General features: G+C 42.0%; 1 pseudogene; it reads left to right on the forward strand.

The window, feature by feature from the left end:
* Window positions 1-12,965: 12,965 nt before the first annotated feature.
* On the forward strand, window positions 12,966-17,932 carry LOC147976346 (uncharacterized; annotated as a pseudogene).
* Window positions 17,933-25,946: the final 8,014 nt, after the last annotated feature.

A 25,946-nucleotide genomic window follows, 5' to 3' on the forward strand; every position in this document is an offset into this window, starting at 1 on the left:
ACAAACAATGTGAATCTTATTTTCGATCACATTTCTAAACCGTTTATCGGAATGAGGCAAATAATATGGCGCTGGAAAGCTGCTGCAAAACCGCTCCTTCCACATGTTGAAAGTTCTCTCTAATTCCCTATGGATAAAGAGTAATTTGGAAAATCATAGAATTTCGCAAACGGAACATCCAAGTTCGTATTTTCGATGTCATTTCTGAATGACTAATCCAATTGAGGCAAATAATATGGCGTTGGAAAGATTATGCAAATGCACTACTTTTTTCATATTAAAAGTTTTTTCTGATTTTGAACGGTTTAAAAATAATTTAGAAAATGATACAAGTTCCACCGAGTTCATATTTTCGAGCTAACTTTTTAACCGTATGTCCGAATGCAGCAACTGATATGGCATTGGAAAGCTTGAACAAATGCGAAACTTTTTTGTATATATTGTTTCTCCAAATTCCTTACGGTCTTAAGTGAATTTTGAAAATAGCTAAAAATGTATTTTCCCTGTAATTTCTACAAACTCTAACGGAATGAGGCAAAAAATATACCGATGAAAAGCTACGGAAAATGCGAAACTTTCCCATGTTGATGGTTTTCTCTGATTCCTACCCGTTTTCACGTAATTTTGAAAACGGCGAGATCATTCGTTTTGCCTTTATCGCGAAACAGATTCTTTGAAAATGCACCGCGTGAAGAACCTGAACTTCTCGGCGCGTGTACCTGAACTTGATCTGTTTTTCACATGATTTTTTTGCTCGTAGCTCTCCATCCACTACTCGCAGCTCTCCATCCACTCACCGAAATTGAGCAAGTGATATACCGGTGGAATGCTGCTGTAAGCACACAATTTTCCCGTGTTGATCGTTTTTTCATACTCGCGATGATTTTAAAAGTTTTTCATCTGAAATTCATTCAGCATAGTAGTTGAACTTCGAGCTGTTTTCACGTTGAACTTCTGTGACGTACTTTCGTTTGTAATTATCTCATTCATTCCTTAGTGTTACACAAATGATATTCTTTTTGTACAAACCTCTCTCACAATAATTTTTTTAACTTTCTCTGTCGAAGGACTTGAACTTATAACAACAACAACACTTTTAGACTTTGCTTTTATATTATCTTTTTAATACAAAATGCACACCGTGTAGTACGTGAACTTGTGGCAGTTATCGATCTGAACTTCTCTCAGTTATGTGAAAATATCTTCATTTTTCCTCACCTAAAATGCACACCATGCAGTACGTGAACTTTCGACAGTTATCAACTTGAACTGCTCTTTGGATTGAGAGTATTATTTTAAAACACCAAAACAAAAAATTATTTGTTTTGAACATCTAAATACACGGCGAACTTCTTTGATAAGAATTTTTGAACTTTTCCTAGTCGAGCACTTGAACTTCTATCAACAAAATTTTTAGACTTTGCCTTTTTATTTTTACTTTTCTCATATGAAATGCACACCATGCAGTACATGAACTTCTAGCAATTATCAAACCAAACTTCTCTCTATTTCGCTTTGCTAACAGAAAAGGTCCGAGTTTTTATATACATCGAACCTCTCTAACCTTCTTATTTGAACTTCTTTGTGTACTTTTTAGAAATGTGAAAATTAGAGTTTTGTTAGAAACATCAAACTTCTTCGTTATTTTCAACTGAACTTATTGGTTTTATTCTTTAGTAATCGAAAATCTGAATTTTTTAAATAAATATCAAACTGCTACGCTTTTTCCAACTGAACTTCTTTGTTATTTTGGATTAAACTTATTGGTTTTTTTCTTTAGTAACCGAAAAAATCGAGGTTTCAAATATAATATCAAACTGCTCCATTTTTTAAATTTGAACTTCTTCATTTTATTTCTTTTTAGTAATGGAAAAAAATTCTAGGTATATAATAAACATCAAACCGCCCATTAATTTTAAGTGGAACTTCCGGCTTTCTTTATAAATTAGAAAGATCCAACGAAATCCATGTGAATTGTTTGAACTTTTTTGTTTGTCATTTTCTTTGACCTCTCCATTTTTCTTAATTTTGAACTTTCAGAGATAACAAGTCCATGTATACATGAACTTCTCGACGATATGTCCCTGACAGGCTCAAGTTTTATGCATTTGTATATAAAAGGAGGAAATAAAAATAGAAAAATGTTGGGTTCTTATGGACACCACTAACACTTTTTGTGAGCACATCATTCCACTGTAAATTTTTGCCGCAAAAAATTGCGGTTTTTGTCATTGTCAACATCAAGTAGCATAACTTGATTTTTCTCTGATGGAATTATACTAGTTGAACTGCTGCAGGTTTTTTGTTGAACTGCTACTGAATGATGGCACAAAATGATTTCTTGTGCGCTCCCGTGTATACGCGCAACACGCGAAGCATCAACCTTCATATACATGAACTTCTATCATTCGTATTTTTGAACCTTTTTTGCATTTTATGTATAATGAAATTTCTACTGTCACCACACAGAGATTCCTGATCGGAGGCGAAATCTTCAAGAAAAACTGATTAGTGCTCTCGTCGGCCACAAATGTCTCTATCTCTCTTCATAAAACACATGGCTTGATACACAAGAACAATTAACACTCCATGGCGTTGATGCATTTTTGGAAATAAACCTGTCAAACTGAAATCAACGAACTAAAACACCATCTTTTTGCACCTACACATACAGCCGAACTTCAGAACACGTGCATGCGTGCTCGGTCGATGCGCTGACGGATCAAAGTGCATGCGTGCTGCAGGAGGGCGCGTCGTAGTAGAGGGCAGATCGCACCAGAGGGGAGGGCAGGCCACGCCGGAGCGAAGTGATGGTCGCACCAGAGCGGTGAACCTCTCTCACACAGAGGTGGAGGGGAGGGAAGGCCACGAACGGCGGCGTGCATCGAGGGGTGCTGTTGTCGTCGGGATCCCGGGCGGCGGCTCTAGGGATCATGACGCGCGGGGGTTGAATCATGGAGCGCAACTACTTGGCGCGCGGGCGCATGGAGAAGGTGCGGGCGGCACGAGGTGGCACTCGTCGGCGGCGCGGCACGGCCGCGGTGGCGGGATCCAGCGGTTGGGCGCACGGCTGCAGCGACGGGATACGACGGTTGGGGGGCAGGGCCACGACGACGGGATCCGGTGATTTGAGGTGGGGCAGGCCATGGGAGGCCCTTGGAGGTGAGGATGGGGGCGCGGCGGCGGGGTTCTCCGTGGAGGGCATGCGTCGGCGTGGGGATGGGGGATCCAGGGAGGTGGCTCGGTGTGGGTCATGCGGGGGTGGCCGGGGAGGGAGGCGGCGGTGGCTTGGCGGGCCGGAGAGGGATGAGGCGGTGGCTACGCGGGCGAAGGAAGGCGGTGGCCACGCCGGCAAGGGAGGGAGGCGACGGTGGCCGAGCCGGCCAGGGAGGGAGGCGGTGGTGGCGGCGTGATGCAGATCGTAGGAGAGGGGAGATGGGGTCGGGGAGGGGATCATGGGGTGAGTGGTCAGGGGTGGGTGGAGATTGTTTTTTCCTTTTTATCATCTACTGTAGCGATTCGGGAGTTCGGGAGCATCGGTCGCCTCCTATATAGCACTCGTGATCCAAATAACTATTCTAATTCTGGGATTAGAATAATGTTGTCCTATATATATATATATATATATATATATATATACATTGTAGTTAAACTGTATCCTGCTTGGAGTAATACACCTTATATTGTTAGTATATATTATTACTCAATGGTATTGAATTAAAGCTATTCATTTCTTCTATTACACTCTAAATGAATTTCTACTAAACCGGATAAAAGAGAACACTACAACAACCACTTAAAAAATAGTCATAGCTACACAAGCATGTAATGATATGTACTTATTGGTATATTCTACCAAGGAATATAATTCAAGCTACTTGCCATTGTTTTATTTTTGCAGATGGAGGTGGATTATAATGCTTTGGCTAATAACACCAACCTTACAGCCATATCATTTATGAATAACTCTGACAAGGTAATGTAAGTTCCTTCTACTGATAATATTTGTACAAACTTTGCACAGTATATTTGGATGAGAGGTAATATAAATTTGCTACTATCAGTACGATAAGAAAAGGAGATGTTCTCTACTAAAGTAGAGATGTTACAAGTTGCTCTATGTTTCAGAACATATTCAGTTGTTGTATGTGGCCATGCGGTTGTTGTATGTGATTGTTGTAACATCTCCCTGTTAATATTTGTACAGACTTTGCACACTATATTTTGATGAGAAGTAAGATAAGCTTGTTACATGTTAAGATGATAAAAAATGGACTTGTTCTCTACTATAGTAGAGATTACTCTAGAGATGTTACTGGTTGCTCTATATTTCAGAACATATGCATCTGTTGCATGTCATTGTTGTAACTTCTTCCTTAAGTTCTGAGTGCATTTTTTGTATGTAACATCTTCTGATTTTTTGCAGGTTTCCCAAAGGTACACAAGTTCACTAAGGTTTGGAGGATCTTCAAGCTGCTGGAGATTTGGAAGACCTACAATTAAGTTGGAGTGATAATGTCATATGTATTGTTTGTGAACCCAAAAGACTTGCTCTACTCATTTTGGTTGTGTGGCACACATCTAGAAACATATGTACATCTCTTGTGACACTACTTTATTTTGGTTGTGCCAAACATATATGTACTCCTTTTGTGGCACAACCTCCTTATATATGGTCGTTTTGTTTATTGAATGAAGTTTAAGATTTTGATGAAGCATGTGTGTTACTTTGATTGAATGCATGTATAAATTGTGTGATATGTCCAGATTGCCTAGACATATAATGGATGGATATTACATAATACGGATGCCTAGAAATTTTTTCTAGCCAAATCACTTTGCTGGCGTAATATCTGCCGGGTAAATGTGCTTGTGCAGGCAGTTGGGCTGTCGGTAATTGTAGTTTCACTTGCCTTGACCAATCTGCCGGGAGAAAATTGACTATCGTCAAATGCATGCGCCAGGGCAGAAAAACTGTCGGGAGAAGTTTATCTGCCGGGACAAGTAATCCCCGGCAGCCGTTCTCGTGGCAGTTCTATCTGCCGGGAGAACCACAGTCTCGGCAGTTTATCTGCCCTTTAAAAGCCTTCTCCAGACAGATTTTGTGTCCTTGCATCAGTGTTGTGGTGTAGTGATCTGAACAGAAAGTTCAAGAAAAGAGCTTTGATTTGCAAAAAGAATCAATCGAATCGGTGCTACGAAACTCAAATTACGATCAAAAGAAGTTCAAATTCAAATCTTCTTGAAACCAAATTTTAAATTTTCAAAATCATGTTCAAGTTGATTATCTGGACAGAGGGGAACAAGACGAAGATTTTGGCGTTGGTTTCACTAAATTTGGACAAACGAGCAAAAAGTAGCGGAGGTTTGAAGATCAGGGATTAATCTACAACAAAAGTAAATACGGATAGGTCCCTAGACCAAAATAAACAGAAAAAAGAAAAATCTACGGAACGCACGTTCGCTATCAAACGTAAACGAATGAAGTCATTCGTTATGAGAAACTAACGGGTGAATGTTTGATAAACAGAAAACCCTAGAAGTAAAACCGATCTAAACTAATAAACCAAAGAAAAATCGGGCGGGGTTTTCAGTTTTGTACCGGTTCGGGTAAAAGAAACCGGCGGCGGCGGCGGTCAACGCCGACGTCGACGAGGTGGGTGGCGGCTCTGGCGAGCGGGCGATGGAGGCTTTGCGGCGCGGGGATGCGGCGCGGTGGAGCTGGCGGCGCGGGCGGTGGCTTGCGGTGGCGGCGGCGCAAAGCAGCGGCGGCGACACGAGCGGTTGTGGCTGGTGGGGTCAGGAGAGAGTGGTCGAGGGGCACCTATTTAAGAGAGGAGGGGGTGGCGGCAACTTGGAGAGGGGGTCGCAGCGGCGGGCGTGTCCGGCTTTGACTCCTGCTGGAGTCCGGCGGCGGCACGGCGGGAAGGCGACGACGCTCGGCTAGGCCAGCCCAGTTCGGAGATTTTTTAAAATAATTTTCACTGAACGGAAAAATCTAAAATAAATAAAAATTCTAAAATTTCGAAAAATAATTTTCACGGTCCTCTCCTAATATTTAGGACAACACGAACATTTTTCTGGGCTAAAATGCAATTTTGACAAATGCAATTTTGAAAAATGCAATTTTTTCCTAATAAATAAAATCTCAAATAAAAATCCAATAAATTATATATTTTTATTCAAAATTACATTTCCATTATTTCCTCTGTTTTGAAGAAGTCATATTATCTTCTCTCATTATTTATTTATTTCGAAATAATTTTGGAAAATTTAATTTCAAATAAAAATTCACTTTGATCCAAATTTTCCAATTTTGAAAATGGTCCTTGAGTTGCTTAAGGTCTTTTAGGATCAAAATGTTCAAATAAAAACAAACAAAAATGCAAAGAGCATGAATGCATATGATGACCTAATGATTAACATCCAAAATGAAAATTGGGATGTTACAAACCTACCCCCCTTAAGATGAACCTCGCCCTCGAGATTCGGCTTGGCTAGAAAATAGGTGTGGGTGGTCTTTTGGTAGGTCTTCTTCTCGCTCCCAGGTGGCTTCTTCCTCAGTATGGTGGCTCCGCTGAGTTTTGCAAAATTTGATGACCTTGCTGCGTGTAACTCGACTGGCAAACTCGAGAATCTTGACGAGTTTGTCCTCGTAGTTTAGGTCACTCTCCAACTGAATTACTTCCAGGGGCACTGTATCCCTCAGAGGGATATCGGCCATCTCGCCATGGCACTTCTTCAACTAGGAAACGTGAAACACATCATGCACTCCTGAAAAACCTTCGGGTAACTCCAACTTGTAGGCCACTTCTCCCATACATTCCAAAACTTGGTATGGTCCTACAAATCTTTGAGATAACTTTCCTTTAACTCCAAATTGTTTGACTCCTCGCAGTGGTGACACACGAAGATATGCCCTGTCTCCGATTTCATAGACTACCTCTTTGCATTTAGTGTCAGCATAACTCTTCTTCCTGGACTGAGCTACCTTCAGTCTATCACGAATCAACTTAACCTTCTCTTCAGATTCTTTGATTAAATCTGGTCCGAACAGCTGACGGTCTCCAACTTCATCCCACATCAATGGTGTCCTGCACCTCCTTCCATACAAAGCTTCGAAAGGGGCCATCTTCAAACTAGCCTGGTAGCTATTGTTATATGAGAACTCTTCGTAAGGCGAATTATCATCCCAACTAGATCCATAATCTATTGCACAAGCTCTCAACATGTCTTCCAGAATCTGATTGCCTCTCTTGGTCTAGCCATTTGTCTATGGATGAAAGGTTGTATTGAATTCTATCCTAGTACCCAAAGTCTGGTGTAACTAATTCCAAAACCTAGAGGTAAACTATGTTCCTCTATCTGATACGAGGGTCCTCGGAACTCCATGCAGACATACGATCCAGGTCATATATATATTGGCCAACTTCATGCTTGTGTAGGTGATTTTCACGGGGATAAAGTGAGCCACTTTGGTCAAGCAATCAACTACTACCCAAATGGAGTCGTATCCTGATCGTGTCCTGGGTAATCCGGTGATAAAATTCACGCACTACAAAAAAATACACTTCCGTGATGATACGTGTTTGTCACAGTAGGTCACATTTTCTATCATGCATGTACATCCATGACAAATTTATGACAGAATCAAGATAGTCATACCTATGCTGTCATAGAAGTGTTCTATGACATTACCAAAATTATCATCACGGAAATGTCCACTTCCATGACGATAAATCGCGCGTCACAGAAGTGCTTTCGTCAAGGATGACCGACACGTGGCATCCACCGTAACGGAACTCCGTTAACAGCCCCGACCAATGGGGATTTTCCACATGTAAAATCATCATTGGCTGGAGGAAACACGTGTCGGCTCACCGTTGGGACAGATGTCATCCACTCATTGGACCCAAAGCGCCGATGATACGTCGACACGTGGCATGGCCCAACAGAGGCCCATTCCTGTGAAAAGGCCGGCCCGTTTGACTTGGTCAAAAGGTGGCGAGCCGACTGACGGCAAGCCTGTTAACGGCCTGTTCGCATATAGCCCATTTACAGCCCGCTAACCCAGGGCCCGTTTAAAGCCTATCCAAATTAGGCCCAGTAGTGTCATCTGGGCCGTCCAGTATAATTCTAGCCCGTTTTAACTTCCGGCCGATGTATGGCCCATGTTGTCTTTCGGCCCATATGAGGCCCTTATTACTCTCGGCCCATTAACGGCCCATGGTAAAACTGGCCCGTAATGAACAGTGTATCACTTTATACCCATTAACGGCACGTGGTGGAACTGGCCCGTAATGAACAGTGTATCACTTTATACCCATTAATGGCACGTGGTGAAACTGGCCCGTAATGAATAGTGTACCACTTTATGCCCATTAACGGCCCATTATTCCGTTGGGCCGTTTCCAGCCCATATTATCTTTCGACCTTCTCGGGGCCCATTTATTCTTGGGCTCATTTCCGCATTCGTTTATTTACGGCCCGTTACTGTCATTTTCTGCTTGGGGGCCAAATTCAGCCCGTGGTTACAGTCGGCCCATTTGTGGCTCGTTAATACGTTGGGACGTTTTCATAGCGTCATCAAAATACGACCGATTAACGACGGCCCATTATGGTCGGCCCATGAACGATTTTAATTCTAGCCCATTTACGGCCATAATGTGGTCTGTTATTGGCCCATGTTTGGCCATCCGATCATACGACCCGTAGAAGGCCCATTGATGATACGGCCCATTGTGTCTACGGGCCGTATTAGGTCCATTGTTTCTACGCCACATAGAAGGCCCATTGTTTCTACGGTCCTTAGAAGGCCCATTGTTTCTACGGCCCGTAGGAGGCCCATGTTAACTATAGCCGGTGGGCATCAAAGTTCGCCACCAGTGCAAATATAGGGAACACCCTACACTATACAAAAATGGCTTGCCCTTTTCTTCAGCCGGTGGCTGCACGTTAAGAACAAATTTTGTATTGCACCAAAACAAATTACAACTATAAAACAAAAGGAAGGTTGGCATAAAAGTTATCAGTCTAGCAGATAAATGCACCACCAGAAGTCCAGAATCTCAGTTCATTTGACTTGACTATTATGTTTTCATGTTGTATTGTCCGATGGGGCACCATAACCTTCGCCTTCAGTTCTCCTAGGCTCCTGAACAACATAACAAATGTCTGATAGTCTGGTTTCAAAACCATGCATATCTTGACAACATCGAACAATGTCTCTCCTTGTTTCACAAAGGGTCTCTGTTAGGGAATGGACTTGTGTCTGGAGCGCAGATACAACATTGTTTTGAGCTTGCATATCTTGATCATGAGGCAGTTTGGACGAGATTTCCTTAACAACCAAGCTAGTATTACGCAGGAACGTGCTTTTGGCACTGTTAGTGGACATGTACTGACCCACTGCAGCAAGACCTGACATTGCGGTTATAGTTGCCTCGCCACCTTCAAAAGGTAGTGGTTCCACCATTTTCCATAGCTCGCTGAAAAGTTGTGGTTTTACATTAGTAGTACCAGAACAGAAGATATTAAGGAGGCAGCAAAACCGAACAAAATAGTTTTGGTCTATATACAGAACTTATTCAGGTGAACCCATGTAAAATCATAGTTGTATTTTATTGCAAAGTACATAATAAAACCAGGTTCCAAACATATGACCATGTACCATCGCTAATGTATTGTCTATTTCTTCACATTGTATTGAGGGCTAAGGATAAAGAGATGAAGTTTATAATACGATAAGTATAGTATGACATCATTCATATCACAAAAGAACTAAGAACAGAAAAACATGCAATTGTAACGTTGTGTGGGCAAGTCCAGCACGGAACTAGATTACAGGTCAAGATCAAAGGAACGTCACTCCTCTCTTTAAAACCTTGTAAGGTGCAATGATACGCTAAGACAATTGTGTATAAAATTGAAAGGAGTAATAGACATTGGCTGCAAACCATGGAGTTCAAGGCGCAAGTCAGAGTAAGTAGTAGTTAAAAGGCATGAGGATTAAGGACTTACAACATCGGCTTTAACTGGTGTAGTCATGCCCTTCTTCTTGCTGGTGTGACAGTCCTTGAAGATTTCCACAACATTTGGTTCAGGTACTTTTTGGTCCTTGCGGGCTTTCCTTTGCATTTGGAACAAGTCAATATAGATCTGATAATATGGTACATCGAAAAGAGTGAAACAACAGCTAATTACAAGAGCCTCGCAGTGTGCAATATAGCTGCGAGATCCTGTCGTCTATTGGAATTTCACTTTCGTACGGTTGGCCTTGTTCTGTGAACAGTTCACCTACAAGAAGATAGATTTGTGTGGCACATGCGTAAATAGGACTTAAACATATGATCTGATCACATAGATATAATGTACCTGATACTTCTGATCGGACCATTGTTTAACAAGGCCTCTCTAGTCTTCATCAGATATATTTTCCACTGGAGATATTTGGGCAAGTTCACTGTTAGCCTTGCCTTCAAAGCGAGATTTCCTCAAGTTATATCGATACTGTCGCAGAGCAGACTTGAAAACATGGGTGCAAGCTTGTCTGGATGCATCATCTTGGCTATCCAACTTGAACCTCATTTGTTGAAAAGTATGGGAGTCTCATTATCAGCAACCTAGAAAGTATTGGACAGAGCAAGACGATATTACTAGTTTCCATACATAGCCATACTTACAGATAAATGGTCGAGGAAGGTGTTGAACTGGGTTTCTTCTTTGTCATTCCTGTACTGAATCCATGTTGGGAGGATACGTACATGACACCTAACAGCAACCGCTACCTCTGATACTAACTTGGCTGACTCTGTAGCATCACGTGGCCTTTTTAAACCTACCTCAAAATGGATCTCCATTCTTCCTCCTCTAGATTTAGTTAACCTATGGAGCATTATCCCTGATGTTTGTTTCCTCTTGCACCTAGGTGCTAGTCCAACAACAAACATAGGAAGTGTTAGTGTACATCAAACTGTGAGACTACATATAAAGAAGCATGCAACTGTAACTTGACTCCAGCAACTACCTTCTTGCTGTTGAAGCTCACAAAGTTCATCTGATCTTGCCAACTCATCTTGTGTCAAGAGTGCTTCCGAAGTAGTGTCAGGTGGCAAGGGAGCTTGGGAATGTGCTGCTAGCTGAGTTGACCAATGAGTAAATCGTGCAACTGGTGGTACTGTGGAAGGTGTTGCAACAACTAGGATTGTCTCTGCTTGTTTGGTGGCGGCTATTTGTTTCTGTTTGTCTTGTTCTGCAGATCGTGTAGCATGGGATACCCTGTCGGTACAATTTTCCGCTGGACTTTGACCTTCTATTGCACCATCTGATGAGGACACCACAACCATCGACAAGTCTCCAACAATTATAAGTCCAATCACACGAAGTCGCGCCAAACAAATAAGTGACCAGGTGAACGCTAACTTAAGTTTACCTTGTAACCTTGATGACACAACTATGCTTTCATCTCCATTGTTGTTGGTTGAACTTATGTATAACATGGAAGCAATCCAACAACCTATGAGCTCTTGAAGCAACCGCTTTGGAGGAACAAGTTTGGAGAAAACAAGTTGCAAGTGAAGCTGATGCTGTCAGTCTTTACCTCTGATGTTTTGGTGTGGCACACCCATGTGATGGAGAGACGGGGCCATCGGGGTACATCAACAGAAGCTACATCAAATTATCTTTCCAATGCAAAAAACCTCACATCATTTGGAGTTGTGAGTCAAAAGTTCTAGTCATTCTCGTGGAAGGTGTCCAGGCTGTCAAGACTTCACGAATTTCCAAGGAGCTCTGCAACAACTCCCAAAGTTGACTGCTTATTCACCCAAGAAAGCCAGGCAAACCTGCTTACTTTTGAAACCATTTTCACACCTAGCTAAGGGGGTTGTCCCTGCTATAAAACTCCATCTCCCCCATCCTCTAGAAAACCTTTTGTCAAACCATTCAGCTACAAGCTTATGCAGCAAGACTGCTAGAGAGATCCGAGAGATCTTGCTACCTTTGCTCTTGCGAGTTCACTCGGATTCGCGAGAAGGAGCCTCTGGTTCCCCCTAGTTTGTTCTCTACGGTTCTGGCCGTTTTGTGTGGATTAGTCCAGGTTTGTGGTTCTGCAATGTTCGGACAATGGGTTGGAGTTCTTGTAGCTTCGGTCAGCCATCCCCAGCGTACGGGTTGCATCAAACGTTGGCAGGTATAAAGCTAGTTATCTCGGCTGCTTGCAGCTAGTTATCCCTCCCGATTCGATCCTACGACGTGAAGATCGGGCCACCCTCGGGCGTGAACTCGTTCATCGGGTTCCCACCTATCATCTGGCATCAGAGCTTTCGTTGACACGGTAGGATCTGTTATCCAACTTTATCTTGCTATCATCCCTTTAGATCGAGTGTTTTTCATGCTATATTTTCTATCCTAGAAGTCCAAAGCCCCACCAAAAATAAATCCAAGCCTTGTTGGTGCTGAGATCTTGTTGTTGCATACCTTGCATGTTCTTCATCTTTTAGATCTGCACCAAGTTCATCTTCATAATTGCTTTCAGATTTGGTTGTTGTGCTTTGGAAAAAGAGAGAAAAAAAGAGTGGCAAAAAAATCAAAGAGAGAAAAAAAGAGTGGAAAATGTCAAGAGAGAAAAAGAAAGTCTTGTGTAAGATCCAAAAGTTTTAGCTTGATAGAAAAAAATTCAGAAGCTTGTGTGTTTGTGTTTTTCAATCTTGGTGCAAAGATGCAGCAGATCCATCCACATATTTTTCTTGGTTTGCATCAACTTGATTTCAGCACAAGCCCCTTTTTGTTTACCCCACCGAGCTCCACCAAAAACCGAAGCTAGTTCTTTGATCCCTGTCTTTCAATCGCTTTAACACATCCAGGAGAAGCACAATCTGATGTGAACTCATAAGAACTTTGGTGAGTAAGAGGTGAGGTTGTGTGATTCCACAAAATTATCATATTCCACTTTTGGCCTTACTAACATGGCGGGATCTAGATCGAGTGTTCATGGAGAAAACCATGGGGAAGAAGATGCCCCGATCACACGTGCTGATTTTCAGGAATTACAAAACATGGTTCGAGACCTTGGAAGAATGTTTCACGAGCGACCTCCAGCAGGTGGCGATAGGGTTCGACACCGACAACACCCTATTGACCCACTTGAGGAAGTTGGGGATGAAAATTCCGTGCATGCTGCTGTGGATGGTGACTTGGAGGATGATAACAACAGCCATGGTGGACATGTGGCTACTGCTCGTGGGCGTGGTGTTGTTGCTCATGGAGGGCAGCGAGGAGGACAACTTCGAGGGCGAGGGCATGGTCCTTGTGGGCACTACTATGACCCTCATGAGCCTGTTGCTCGTGGTCATGGAGATGATTTTGATGATTATGATGGTGTCCCATACCGTCGTGCTGCTGAAGATGGGCGTCGTGCAGAACATCGTGATCGAGATGGTCGAGATGACATAGCAAGAATCAAGTTGCATATCCCCAAGTTCACAGGAAAGGAAGACCCCGATGCATATTTTGATTGGGAAGAGCAGTGTGATCAGATTTTTCGTATCCATAACCTTGCAGATCCGAAGAGAGTAAACCTTGCTTGTGTTGAGTTTTCTGGTTATGCACTCACTTGGTGGAATCAACTACAAGAAAATCAACTGCTGCTAGGCCGTGATCACATTGACACTTGGCAAGAGATGAAACAAGCCATGAGGCGAAGGTTTGTTCCTTCACAATATCAAAGAGATCTCTGAAACAGATTGCAGCGTCTTAGCCAAGGTACGCGCACGGTGGATGAGTACTATAAAGAGATGGAATTGTTGTTGGTTTGTGCTCGTATTCATGAAGATGAGGAGTCAAAGATGGCAAGATTTTTGCATGGTCTCGACAATGAAATTTCTGATTTTGTGGAGATGTTTCCCTATAACACTCTACAAGATATTTTGGAGCAAGCAAAGCGCACAGAGAGGAAGGTGCAGCAAAGTGGTCATGGACGGATATCTCATAACCGCACCACCACACCATGGCAAAGGTTGCAGCCAAGTGCCTCCCATGGTGGTTCTCAGTTTCAGCATACTTCACACCCTACTGCCACCCGGCGAACAACGGCTTCATCGGCATCATCACCAGCCCCTAGGAATGTGGACAAGCGTGCTCCTTCTGCTGCTGGAAGTACCTCTAACCCCACGGCTGTAGCATCATCTCGAAGCAGAGATATTGAGTGTTGGAAGTGCAAAGGGCATGGTGACATTTCTTCTGAATGTCGAAACAAGAGAGTTCTCTTTGTGAATGAACAAGGTGAATGGGAATCTGAGAGTGAGCATGAAGATAATGGAGCATTGGGTGATCATGAGGATGAAGAGGGCGAGAAGAGTGGTTGTGATATTCAGTCCGACATGGGATATTGCTTTGTTTCTCGTTGTGTGCTTAGTGTTAATGCAGCTAGAGAAGAGAAAGGGCAGCGACATAATATTTTTCACACCCGTGGCACCATCAAGGACAAGGTTTGCACAATTATTGTTGACAATGGCAGTTCCAACAACATTGCAAGTTCAGATTTGGTAGAGAAGTTGGGACTGAAACAAAGAAGGGCACCCAAGTCCATATAAGATGCAATGGCTCAATGATTGTGGTACACATCGAGTAAGCAACATTGTCACCGTTCAGTTTTCCATTGGGAAGTACCGGGATCAAGTGGAATGTGATGTGGTGCCAATGTAAGCATGCCAATTGCTATTGGGAAGACCTTGGTTGTATGATCATGATGTGCAAATCAGCGGCCGTACTAATCGTCTCTCATTCCAATACGAGGGAGAGCGCATATCTTTGCTCCCTTTGGCAGCCGAAGAAATATTGATGGATGATCTGAAAAAGAAAGAGAGAGTGAGCGAGAAACACTTGAGTGACATCCACCAACATAGTGAGCGAGAGAATCCAAAGCCAAATAAAACCCCACAGCTTAAATTGACCAAGACATGGGAAAAATAGGGATTAGTTATGATGTCTAGGAAAAGGGACATGAGAGAGTTGAGAGAACCCAATTCCGTGTTCTTTGTACTTTTGTACAAGGACAATTTTCTTTCTACTAATGAATTAACCTCCACCACTCCTAGTGTTGTTGTTGAAATTTTGCAGGGGTATGAAGATGTGTTCCCCGAGGAGATACCACGAGGGCTGCCACCACAAAGAGGCATTGAACACCAAATTGATTTGGTTCCAGGAGCCCCATTGCCGAACCGACCACCATACCGCACAAATCCGGAGGAAACCAAGGAGATTCAGCAACAAGTTGAAGGCCTACTAAAGAAAGGTTATGTAACGGGAAGTCTCTCTCCTTGTGCTGTACCCGTTCTTTTAGTGCCAAAAAAGATGGATCTTCCCGAATGTGTTGTGATTGTAGGCCTATTAACAACATCACCATGGGGTGTAGGCACCCCATACCTAGGCTTGATGCTATGCTTGATGAACTTAGTGGCGCCACCATCTTTTCTAAAATTGACTTGCGAAGTGGCTACCATCAAATTAGAATGAGAGAGGGTGATGAATGGAAAACTGCTTTCAAAACAAAATATGGTTTGTATGAGTGGTTAGTTATGCCATTTGGATTGACAAATGGACCTAGTACTTTCATGAGATTAATGAATCATGTGCTTATAATGTTCATTGGCAAGTTTGTGGTTGTTTACTTTGATGACATCCTGATTTATAGCAAAACTTTGGATGAACATGTTGAACACATTCGGTGTGTGCTTGCTGTCCTAAGAGAGGAGAAATTATATGTTAACAAGGAAAAGTGCACATTTTGCATAGAAAAATTTGTGTTTCTTGGCTTTGTTGTTTCAGGTCAAGGTATGGAGGTAGATGAGGAGAAGGTCAAGGCCATCCATGAGTGGATGCCTCCACAAAATGTAAGCCAAGTACGAAGCTTTCTTGGCCTTGCTGGTTTCTACCGTCGGTTTGTGAAGGACTTCAGCACCATTGCTGCCCCAATGAATGAGCTAACCAAGAAAGATGTTCCCTTGAAGTGGGCAAATGCACAAGAGAAGGCCTTCCAAGAGCTGAAAGAAAAATTGACATCTGCACCATTGCTTGCACTATCCAACTTTGGTAAGACTTTTGAAATTGAATGTGATGCAAGTGGTGTTGGTATTGGAGGCATACTAATGCAAGAAGGCAGGCCTATTGCATAGTTTAGTGAGAAGCTAAGTGGCCCAACTCTAAATTATTCAGTTTATGACAAAGAATTATATGCACTTGTGAGATCTTTGGAAACATGGCAACATTATTTTTGGCCTAAAGAATTTGTGATACATTCCGACCATGAATCTTTAAAGCACCTTAGGGGTCAACAAAAACTAGACCGTAGACATGCAAAATGGAGTGAATTCGTAGAATCTTTTCCCTATATTGTCAAGTACAAGAAAGGAAAATATAATGTTGTTGCTGATGCTTTGTCTAGACGCCATATTTTACTCTCACAACTTGATATAAAATTCTTGGGCTGCAAAGCATCAAAGAATTGTATGTCAATGACCCATATTTTGCTGAACCACACTCAAAGTGTAGTGAGGGGAAAGTTTGGGAAAAGTTTCACTTTCATGATGGATTATTGTTTCGAGCTAACAAATTGTGCATCCCAGATTGCTCTGTTCGTTTGTTGCTTTTGCAGGAGGCTCATGCTGGTGGTCTCATGGGACATTTTGGAGCAAAGAAAACTAAGAGTGTGCTGATTGACCATTTCTTTTGGCCAAGGATGAGGCATGATGTTGAGCGCTACATACTACATTGTGAGATTTGCTGCAAAGCTAAGTCACGTTTAAACCCTCATGGACTTTATATGCCCTTATCCATTCCTAGTACACCTTGGGAGGATATTTCTATGGATTTTGTTCTTGGATTACCACGCACTAAGAGGGGGAGTGATTTAGTTTTTGTGGTGGTCGATAGGTTTAGCAAGATGGCTCATTTTATCCCGTGTCATAAGAGCGATGATGCTTCACACATTGTTGATTTGTTTTTCAGGGAAATTGTGCGGCTACATGGAGTACCACGCACTATTGGTTCAGATCGTGACACCAAGTTTCTGAGCTATTTTTGGAAAACATTGTGGGCAAAACTAGGGACAAAGCTTCTCTTTTCCACTACATGCCACCCACACACGGATGGACAAACTGAAGTTGTCAACCGCACGCTATCCATGATGCTGAGAGCAGTTTTAAAGAAAAATTTGAAGATGTGGGAAGAATGTCTCCCCCACGTGGAGTTTGCATACAATAGGGCAGTACATTCGACCACTAAATTTTCTCCTTTTGAAATTGTTTATGGTTTCAAACCTGCTGCTCCCATAGATCTTTTGCCTTTACCATTGCAGGAGCGAACCAATCTTGATGCAAGTAAGCGTGCTGACTTCGTGAAGAAAATTCATGAGAAGACCAAGGAAAATATTGAGAAGATGACTGAACAATATGCAAAATGAGCAAACAAGGGAAGAAAGAAGGTGTTGTTTGAAGAAGGTGATCTTGTGTGGGTACACCTGCGGAAGGATCGTTTCCCAAATCAACGCAAATGCAAGTTGCAGCCACGTGCAGATGGTCCATTCAAAGTTCTTGCGAAGATCAATGACAATGCCTACAAGATTGACCTTCCAATGAATTATCATGTTAGTCCAACTTTCAATGTGTCCGACGTCTCTCCATACTTTGGACCATCAGAGTCGAGGACGACTCCTCTTCAAGAGGGGGAGGATGATGAGGACACCACAACCATCGACAAGTCTCCAACAATTATAGGTCCAATCACACGAAGTTGCGCCAAACAAATAAGTGACCAGGTGAACGCTAACTTAAGTTTACCTTGTAACCTTGATGACACAACTATTCTTTCATCTCCATTGTTGTTGGTTGAACTTAGGTATAACATGAAAGAAATCCAACAACCTATGAGCTCTTGAAGCAACCGCTTTGGAGGAACAAGTTTGGAGAAAACAAGTTGCAAGTGAAGCTGATGCTGTCAGTTTTTACCTCTGATGTTTTGGTGTGGCACACCCATGTGATGGAGAGACGGGGCCATAGGGGTACATCAATAGAAGCTACATCAAATTATCTTTCCAATGCAAAAACCCTCACATTATTTGGAGTTGTGAGTCAAAAGTTCTAGTCATTCTTGTGGAAGGTGTCCAGGCTGTCAAGACTTCGCGAATTTCCGAGGAGCTCTGGAACAACTCCCAAAGTTGACTGCTTATTCACCCAAGAAAGCCAAGAAAACCTGCTTACTTTTGAAACCATTTTCACACCTAGCTAAGGGGGGTTGTCCCTGCTATAAAAACCCATCTCCCCCATCCTCTAGAAAACTTTTTGTCAAACCATTCAGCTACAAGCTTATGCAGCAAGACTGCTAGAGAGATCTTGCTACCTTTGCTCTTGTGAGTTCATTCGGATTCGCGAGCAGGAGCCTCTGGTTCCCCCTAGTTCATGCTCTACGGTTCCGGCCGTTTTGTGTGGATTAGTCCCGGATTGTGGTTCTGCGATTGTTCAGACAGTGGGTTGGAGTTCTTGTAGCTTCGGTCAGCCATCCCCAACGTACGGGTTGCATCCAACCTTGGCAGGTATAAAGCTAGTTATCCCGGCTGCTTGCAGCTAGTTATCCCTCCCGATTCGATCCTACGACATGAAGATCAGGCCACCCTCGGGCGTGAACTCGTTCATCGGGTTCCCACCTATCACCATCAGTACCAGCAGAATCTGCAGGATTGTTCCGCTTCCCTTTCCCGGTCGTTCTGTCTTGCTTCCTCTTTCTCTGTGCCATATTAAGTCAAGACGACAAGAAAAACAAATAACAATTTAGTTCTTTAGAACAAATGTACTTTGATGTAAGAACATGGTGTGATAGACAGATATTGTATGTTCTAGAAACAGGAACACGTGTCTTAGTCACAAGTATAATGTGTAAAGTAAGTAGATGAAATTCAACAAAAATTAGAAGCAATACAAGCTAGACATCATACATAACATGCAACCACATATAATTGTGCCAAGTTAGAGGGAGCACCTGTGATGGTGCACTAGGGGAGACGTGCTCATCACCAACATAGCTACGTTGAGTGTCTATGCATGTGTTGTCCTGGAAATCATCTTGGAGGGATGGAGGAGTAGAATCTGTAGAGGCCCTCCATTTGGAAGGAGCACCTTCATCCGCTACCTTGCTAACTTCCTTCCACTTTATTGATTTTGAATTGTTAAGTAAAACCGACAAGAAAATGCATTAAAATTCACTCTTCAGAACTCATTCGTGCATGATACTGACAATCACTACTTTGATGTAAGGAAAACACATGATTCCAGGATGGAATAATACGAAAAACAGGACGGCGTGGCATATTCACAACTGTTTGTGTAAACTAAGCAGAAACCATTTCACCAAATAAGAAGCAATGCAAGCTAGACACCACGTGAAAGATGCAACCAATATGACTCTGCCAAATTAAAAGTGTCCCATCATAAATGGCATTTCAACAAATTAGAAGTAGTGCATGCTATAAATCATATCAAAGATGCAACTAATATCACACTGCATATACTGAAGGTGTCTCGTCATATTGATTTATGCGGGATACAAAAAATAATAGTTTTATGTGAGGACATGCTTAATAGACAGATGTACTATGTACTAAATACAGGAAGGCATGTCACATTAACAGGTATAATGTATAAGCTAAGAAGAATAGCACATGCAATTTAACCAGATTGGAAGAATTACAATCTAGACACCATATGCAGCATGCAACCACATATCACGCTGCCAAGTTAGAGCAAGCATCTGCGATGCTAGTGTAGGGGAATGCGGTAATCAACTACAGAGCTACGTTCACTTCTTCATCTAGCCTTGCTATTTCTTGAGAATCATGTCGGGAGCCTGACGCTGCATTCTTTAAATGAGGAGTAATCCACTTGTCTGACTGCCTCATCATAAGTGTTTGATGAGGGATACACAAGAACATTAGTTTGATGTACGAACATGGTTAATACACAGATGTACTAGTATGTACCAAAAACAGAAAGACATGTCAAATTCAAATGTATAATGTGTAAGCTAAGTAGATGCGATTTAACCAAATTGGAAGCAATACAAGCTAGACATCCGGCTGGAGTGGTGAGCATGATCATCTAGGACCTGAGAGCCTGGTGGGAGGCGGGCTGCTTCGCCACCATCACGGCTTTTTAGTTGGCTTCCAGGTGATGCCTCTCTTTGCTGGGCTTTTCACTGGCTCGGCCAGTGCCCTGACTAGTTATTTTTCTTCTGGTGCTCACGGTATGGTGGTTCATGTAAAAAAATATTTCCTTATCTTAATAAAGACCGACTTCGGCCTTTCGAATACAAGCTAGACACCATATGGAACATGCAACCACATATGACACCGCAAAGTTAAAGCAAGCACCTGGGATGGTGGTTCATTGCGAGCGAGGTCATCAACTCCACCATCTCCATCTGCTGACAATGCACCTATTATAAGGCTGAATCGTGTCTGGCCTATCCGCGTACGACGCTGGAGTGACTTCTCTCTTTTCTTTTTTGCTTCTCTCATAGCAGCAGAGTCTGAAATACCCTTGCATAAAAACACAATAGTGAGAGTATGGGTGAAGTGTGTGCAGAACTAGTGCACTGTAAAAGTAGCAGATAGCAGGTGGCTGAAAAATAAATGACATGAGACATATGATAGCTCTAGAACATTGCATGGCAAACAAAATTAGATTCTACTCCGTATGATTTCATAATATATGAGCACAAGAAATGCAGGTACTCCTCCAACACACCACCACATGTGGTCATATCAAGATAATAGTCGACTGAAAAATAAATAGGTCAGTCGATTTTTTTAATGAACCATCCGATCTATAAGGAATGGGCAGATGGCCTTCGTCTACCTCCCGCCAGTCACTATTGACGATCTTTCTCGAACTGCCAGAGACCACCGGCCCAGACCCCTACCTCCGCCGCACCGCCCCCCTGATGACCCACAAGTATAGGGGATCTATCATATTCCTTTCGATAAGTAAGACTGTCGAACCCAACGAGGAGCAGAAGGAAATGATAAGCGGTTTCTAGCAAGGTATTCTCTGCAAGTACTGAAATAAGTGGTAACAGATAGTTTTGTGATAGGATAATTTGTAACGAGCAACAAGTAACAAAAGTAAATGAAGTGCAGCTGGCCCAATCCTTTTGTAGCAAAGGACAAGCCTGGACAAACTCTTATATGATGTAAAGTGCTCCCGAGGACACATGGGAATATCGTCAAGCTAGTTTTCATCATGTTCATATGATTCGCGTTCGGTACTTTGATAATTTGGTATGTGGGTGGATCGGTGCTTGGGTGCTGCCCTTACTTGGACAAGCATCCCACTTATGATTAACCTCTATAGCAAGCATCCGCAACTACATCAAAAGTATTAAGGTAGACCTAACCATAGCATGAAACATATGGATCCAAATCAGCCCCTTACGAAGCAACGCATAAACTAGGGTTTAAGCTTCTGTCACTCTAGCAACCCATCATCTACTTATTACTTCCCAATGCCTTCCTCTAGGCCCAAATAATGGTGAAGTGTCATGTAGTCGACGAATCGACGTTCACATAACACCACTAGAGGAGAGACAACATACATCTCATCAAAATATCGAACGAATACCAAATTCACATGACTACTAATAGCAAGACTTCTCCCATGTCCTCAGGAACAAAAGTAACTACTCACAAAGCATAAACATGTTCATAATCAGAGGGGTATTAATATGCATATATGATCTGAACATATGATCTTCCACCAATTAAACCAACTAGCATCAACTACAAGGAGTAATTAACACTACTAGCAACCTACTAGCACCAATCCAGGACTTGGAGACAAGAATTGGATACAAGAGATGAACTAGGGTTTTGAGATGAGATGGTGCTGATGAAGATGTTGATGGAGATTGCCCTCTCTCGATGAGAGGAGCGTTGGTGATGACGATGGCGATGATTTCCCCCTCCGGGAGGGAAGTTTCCCCGGCAGAACAGCTCCGCCAGAGCCCTAGATAGGTTCCGCCAAGGTTCCGCCTCGTGGTGGCGGAGTTTCGTCCGAGAAGATGGCTTATGATTTTTTTCCATCGAAAGACTCCATATAGCATAATATGGCCACCGGAGGGCCACCAGGGGGCCCACGAGGTAGGGGGGCGCGCCCAGGGGGGTAGGGCGCGCCCACCACCCTCGTGGGCAGGGTGTGCCCCCCCTGGTGAAGTTCTTGCTCTCATTATTTTTTATATATTTGGAAAACATCTTCCGTGAAGTTTCAGGACTTTTGGAGTTGTGCAGAATAGGTCTCTAATATTTGCTCCTTTTCCAGCCTAGAATCCCAGCTGCCAGCATTCTCCCTCTTTATGTAAACCTTGTAAAATAATAGAGAATAGGCATAAGTATTGTGACATAATGTGTAATAACTGCCCATAATGCAATAAATATTGATATAAAAGCATGATGCAAAATGGACATATCAACTCCCCCAAGCTTAGACCTCGCTTGTCCTCAAGCGAAAAGCCGAAATTGAAAAATATGTCCACATGTTTAGAGATAGAGGTGTCGATAAAAATAAAATATGGACATGAGGGCATCATGATCATTCTTAGAACAATAACTTATATAAATCTTGTCATATAATCTCTTATGCTAAAGTAATAATTCAATGACAATATCAAATATGAATCGTAAACTTCATTGAAAACTAACAAACTACAATCTCAGTCATTGAAGCAATTGCAATTTATCATAACATAGGAAAGAGTCAATGTATAAGAGCTTTTCAGCAAGTCCACATACTCAACTATCATATAGTCTTTCACAATTGCTAACACTCACGCAATAATTATGGGTATGAAGTTTTAATCGGACACAGAGAAAGATAGGGGCTAATAGCTTTGCCTCCCAACGTTTTACCTCAAGGGTAATGTCAACAGTAATAGTTCATGAAAACTCACATCCAATTAGCCATATATACCAAGATATTTCCAACATATTGTGCTTGCCAAAGGATAAAATGTAAAAAGGAAGGGTGAAGATCACCATGACTCTTATGTAATGTAGGAGATAAAAGTAAAAGATAGGCCCTTCACAGAGGGAAGCAGAAGTTGCCATGTGCTTTTATGGTTGGATGCACAAAATCTTAATGCGAAAGAACGTCACTTTATATTGCCACTTGTGATATGGACCTTTATTATGCAGTCTGTCGCTTTTATTACTTCCATATCACACGATCGTATAAAGCTTATTTCCTCCGCACCAATCAATCATACATATTTAGAGAGCAATTTTTATTGCTTGCACCGATGAAAACTTACTTGATGGATCTTACTCAATCCATAGGTAGATATGGTGGACTCTTATGGCAAAACTGGTTTAAGGGTATTTGGAAGCACAAGTAGTATCTCTACTTGGTGCAACGAATTTGGCTAGCATGAGGGGGAAAAGCAAGCTCATCATGTTGGAAGATCCAAGACAATATAATTTATTTCAGATGTAAGAAAACATAACCCATTACGTTGTCTTCCTTGTCCAATGTCAACTCTTTAGCATGTCATATTTTAATGAGTGCTCACAATCATAAAAGATGTCCAAGATAGTATATTTATATGTGAAGACCTCTCTTTCTTTATTACTTCCTATTAATTGCAACAATGACCAAAACCGTGTTTATCAACCCTCGATAACTTTTATTCATCATACTCTTTCTATGTGAGCTCATTACTCTCCATAAGACTCAGATGATCTCTTTGTTTCTTTTTATTTCTTTCTCTTTTCTTTTATTCACTTAGGATCATGGCAAAATAATCAAGCCCTTGACTCAACACTAATCTTTATTATGTAGCTCACGAACTCGATTACATAGAAGGATAATAAAGCAAAACTCACAACTAGATCACACTAAGAACTTTTATTCTACTAGATCAAGATATTACCAAAAGGATCGAACTAAGAAAAATGGTAAAGATAAAAGTGATGGTGATACGATACCGGGGCACTCCCCCAAGCTTGGCAGTTGCCAAGTGGAGTGCCCGTACCCATGTGATTATATCTCCTTTGTTGGTGAAGAAGGTGGGGATCTCGATGATGGATAGTCGCACATTGAGCATAGGAGGTCTTCTAATTTGCGGATAATGCCCTTCAGTGCGATGATATGCTCCTTCAACAAAATATTTTCACGTGTGAGATACTTATTTTGTATATGAGCTCACTCAATCATCATGAAAGCTTCGATTTCTATTGGGGTAAGAAGATTGTGATCCAGTTGAAGGGTGTCTTCTATTCCCGGAACTTGGTCCTCCATGGACTTCTTGATCCCTTCATCCTTGTTGATCTCCATGGGCTCTTCTCTCTTCAGCTCTATCTTCATTAGCCAAGCATCGTTACCCTCATGGTTGGAGGAGGAGGGAGATGACATAGTGCCTGGCCTTGACAACCCTGACAGAAAACAGCTCGAAACAAAGACATGAGATTTTTGCGTGATCCGGGAGTCAAAACCCCCGAGAGATTATATAATGAATTTTGACCGACAAAAATACGTGTCGTGTATGAAAACGGAGTCCGGAGAGCACACGAGGTGCCCACGAGGTAGGGGGCGCGCCCAGTAGGGTAGGGCGCGCCCTCCACCCTCGTGGAGGCCTCATGTCCTTCCCGGACTGCTTCTTATTTTTCTAAATATTCCAAAACGGAGAAATATTGCCTTAAAAACTGTTTTGGAATCGATTTACTTACCGTACCACATACATGTTCCTTTTCGGAGTCTGAAACATTCCGGAAAGTATCCCTTATGTATTCCTCCGGGGTTACGGTTTCAATAACATTGGTTTCAACATTTATGGGATTACCTGAGATATAGTGTTTGATTCTTTGACCGTTCACTACCTTCGGATTTGTGCCTTCGAAGTTGTTGATTTTTATGGCACCGGAACGGTAGACCTCCTCGATAACGTAAGGACCTTCCCATTTAGAGAGAAGTTTTCCTACAAAAAATCTTAAACGAGATTTGTATAGCAATACATAATCACCTACATTAAACTCACGCTTTTGTATCCTTTTGTCATGCCATCTTTTAACTTTTTCTTTAAACAACTTGGCATTTTCGTAGGCTTGGGTTCTCCATTCATCAAGTGAGCTAATATCAAATAGCCTCTTCTCACTGGCAAGTTTAAAATCATAATTAAGTTCTTTAATAGCCCAATAAGCCTTGTGTTCTAGTTTGAGAGGTAAGTGACATGCTTTTCCATAGACCATTTTATACGGAGACATACCCATAGGATTTTTATATGCAGTTCTATAGGCCCATAATGCATCATCTAGTTTCTTGGACCAATTCTTTCTAGACCTATTAACAGTCTTTTGCAAAATTAATTTGAGTTCTCTATTACTCAATTCTACTTGACCACTAGACTGAGGGTGATAAGGAGATGCAATTCTATGATTAACATCATATTTAGCAAGCATTTTACGGAAAGCATCATGAATAAAATGTGAACCACCATCAGTCATTACATATCTAGGGACTCCAAATCTTGGAAAAATAACTTCTTTAAGCATTTTATTAGAAGTGTTATGATCAGCACTACTAGTTGGAATAGCTTCTACCCACCTAGTAACGTAATCAACATCAACAAAAATATGTGTATAACCATTAGAGGAAGGAAAAGGTCCCATATAGTCAAAACCCCAAACATCAAATGGTTCAATAACAAGTGAATAATTCATAGGCATTTCTTGACGTCTACTAATATTACCAATTCTTTGACATTCATCACAAGATAAGACAAACTTACAGGCATCCTTGAAGAGAGTAGGCCAAAAAAACCAGATTGCAGTACCTTATGTGTAGTTCTATCTCCAGCATGGTGTCCTCCATAAGCTTCGGAGTGACACTTGCATAGGATCTATTCCTGTTCAT

This window comes from Triticum urartu, chromosome 4A (assembly GCF_056163025.1).
Source record: "Triticum urartu cultivar PI428250 chromosome 4A, HENAU_Tu73, whole genome shotgun sequence".
NCBI lineage: Eukaryota > Viridiplantae > Streptophyta > Magnoliopsida > Poales > Poaceae > Triticum > Triticum urartu.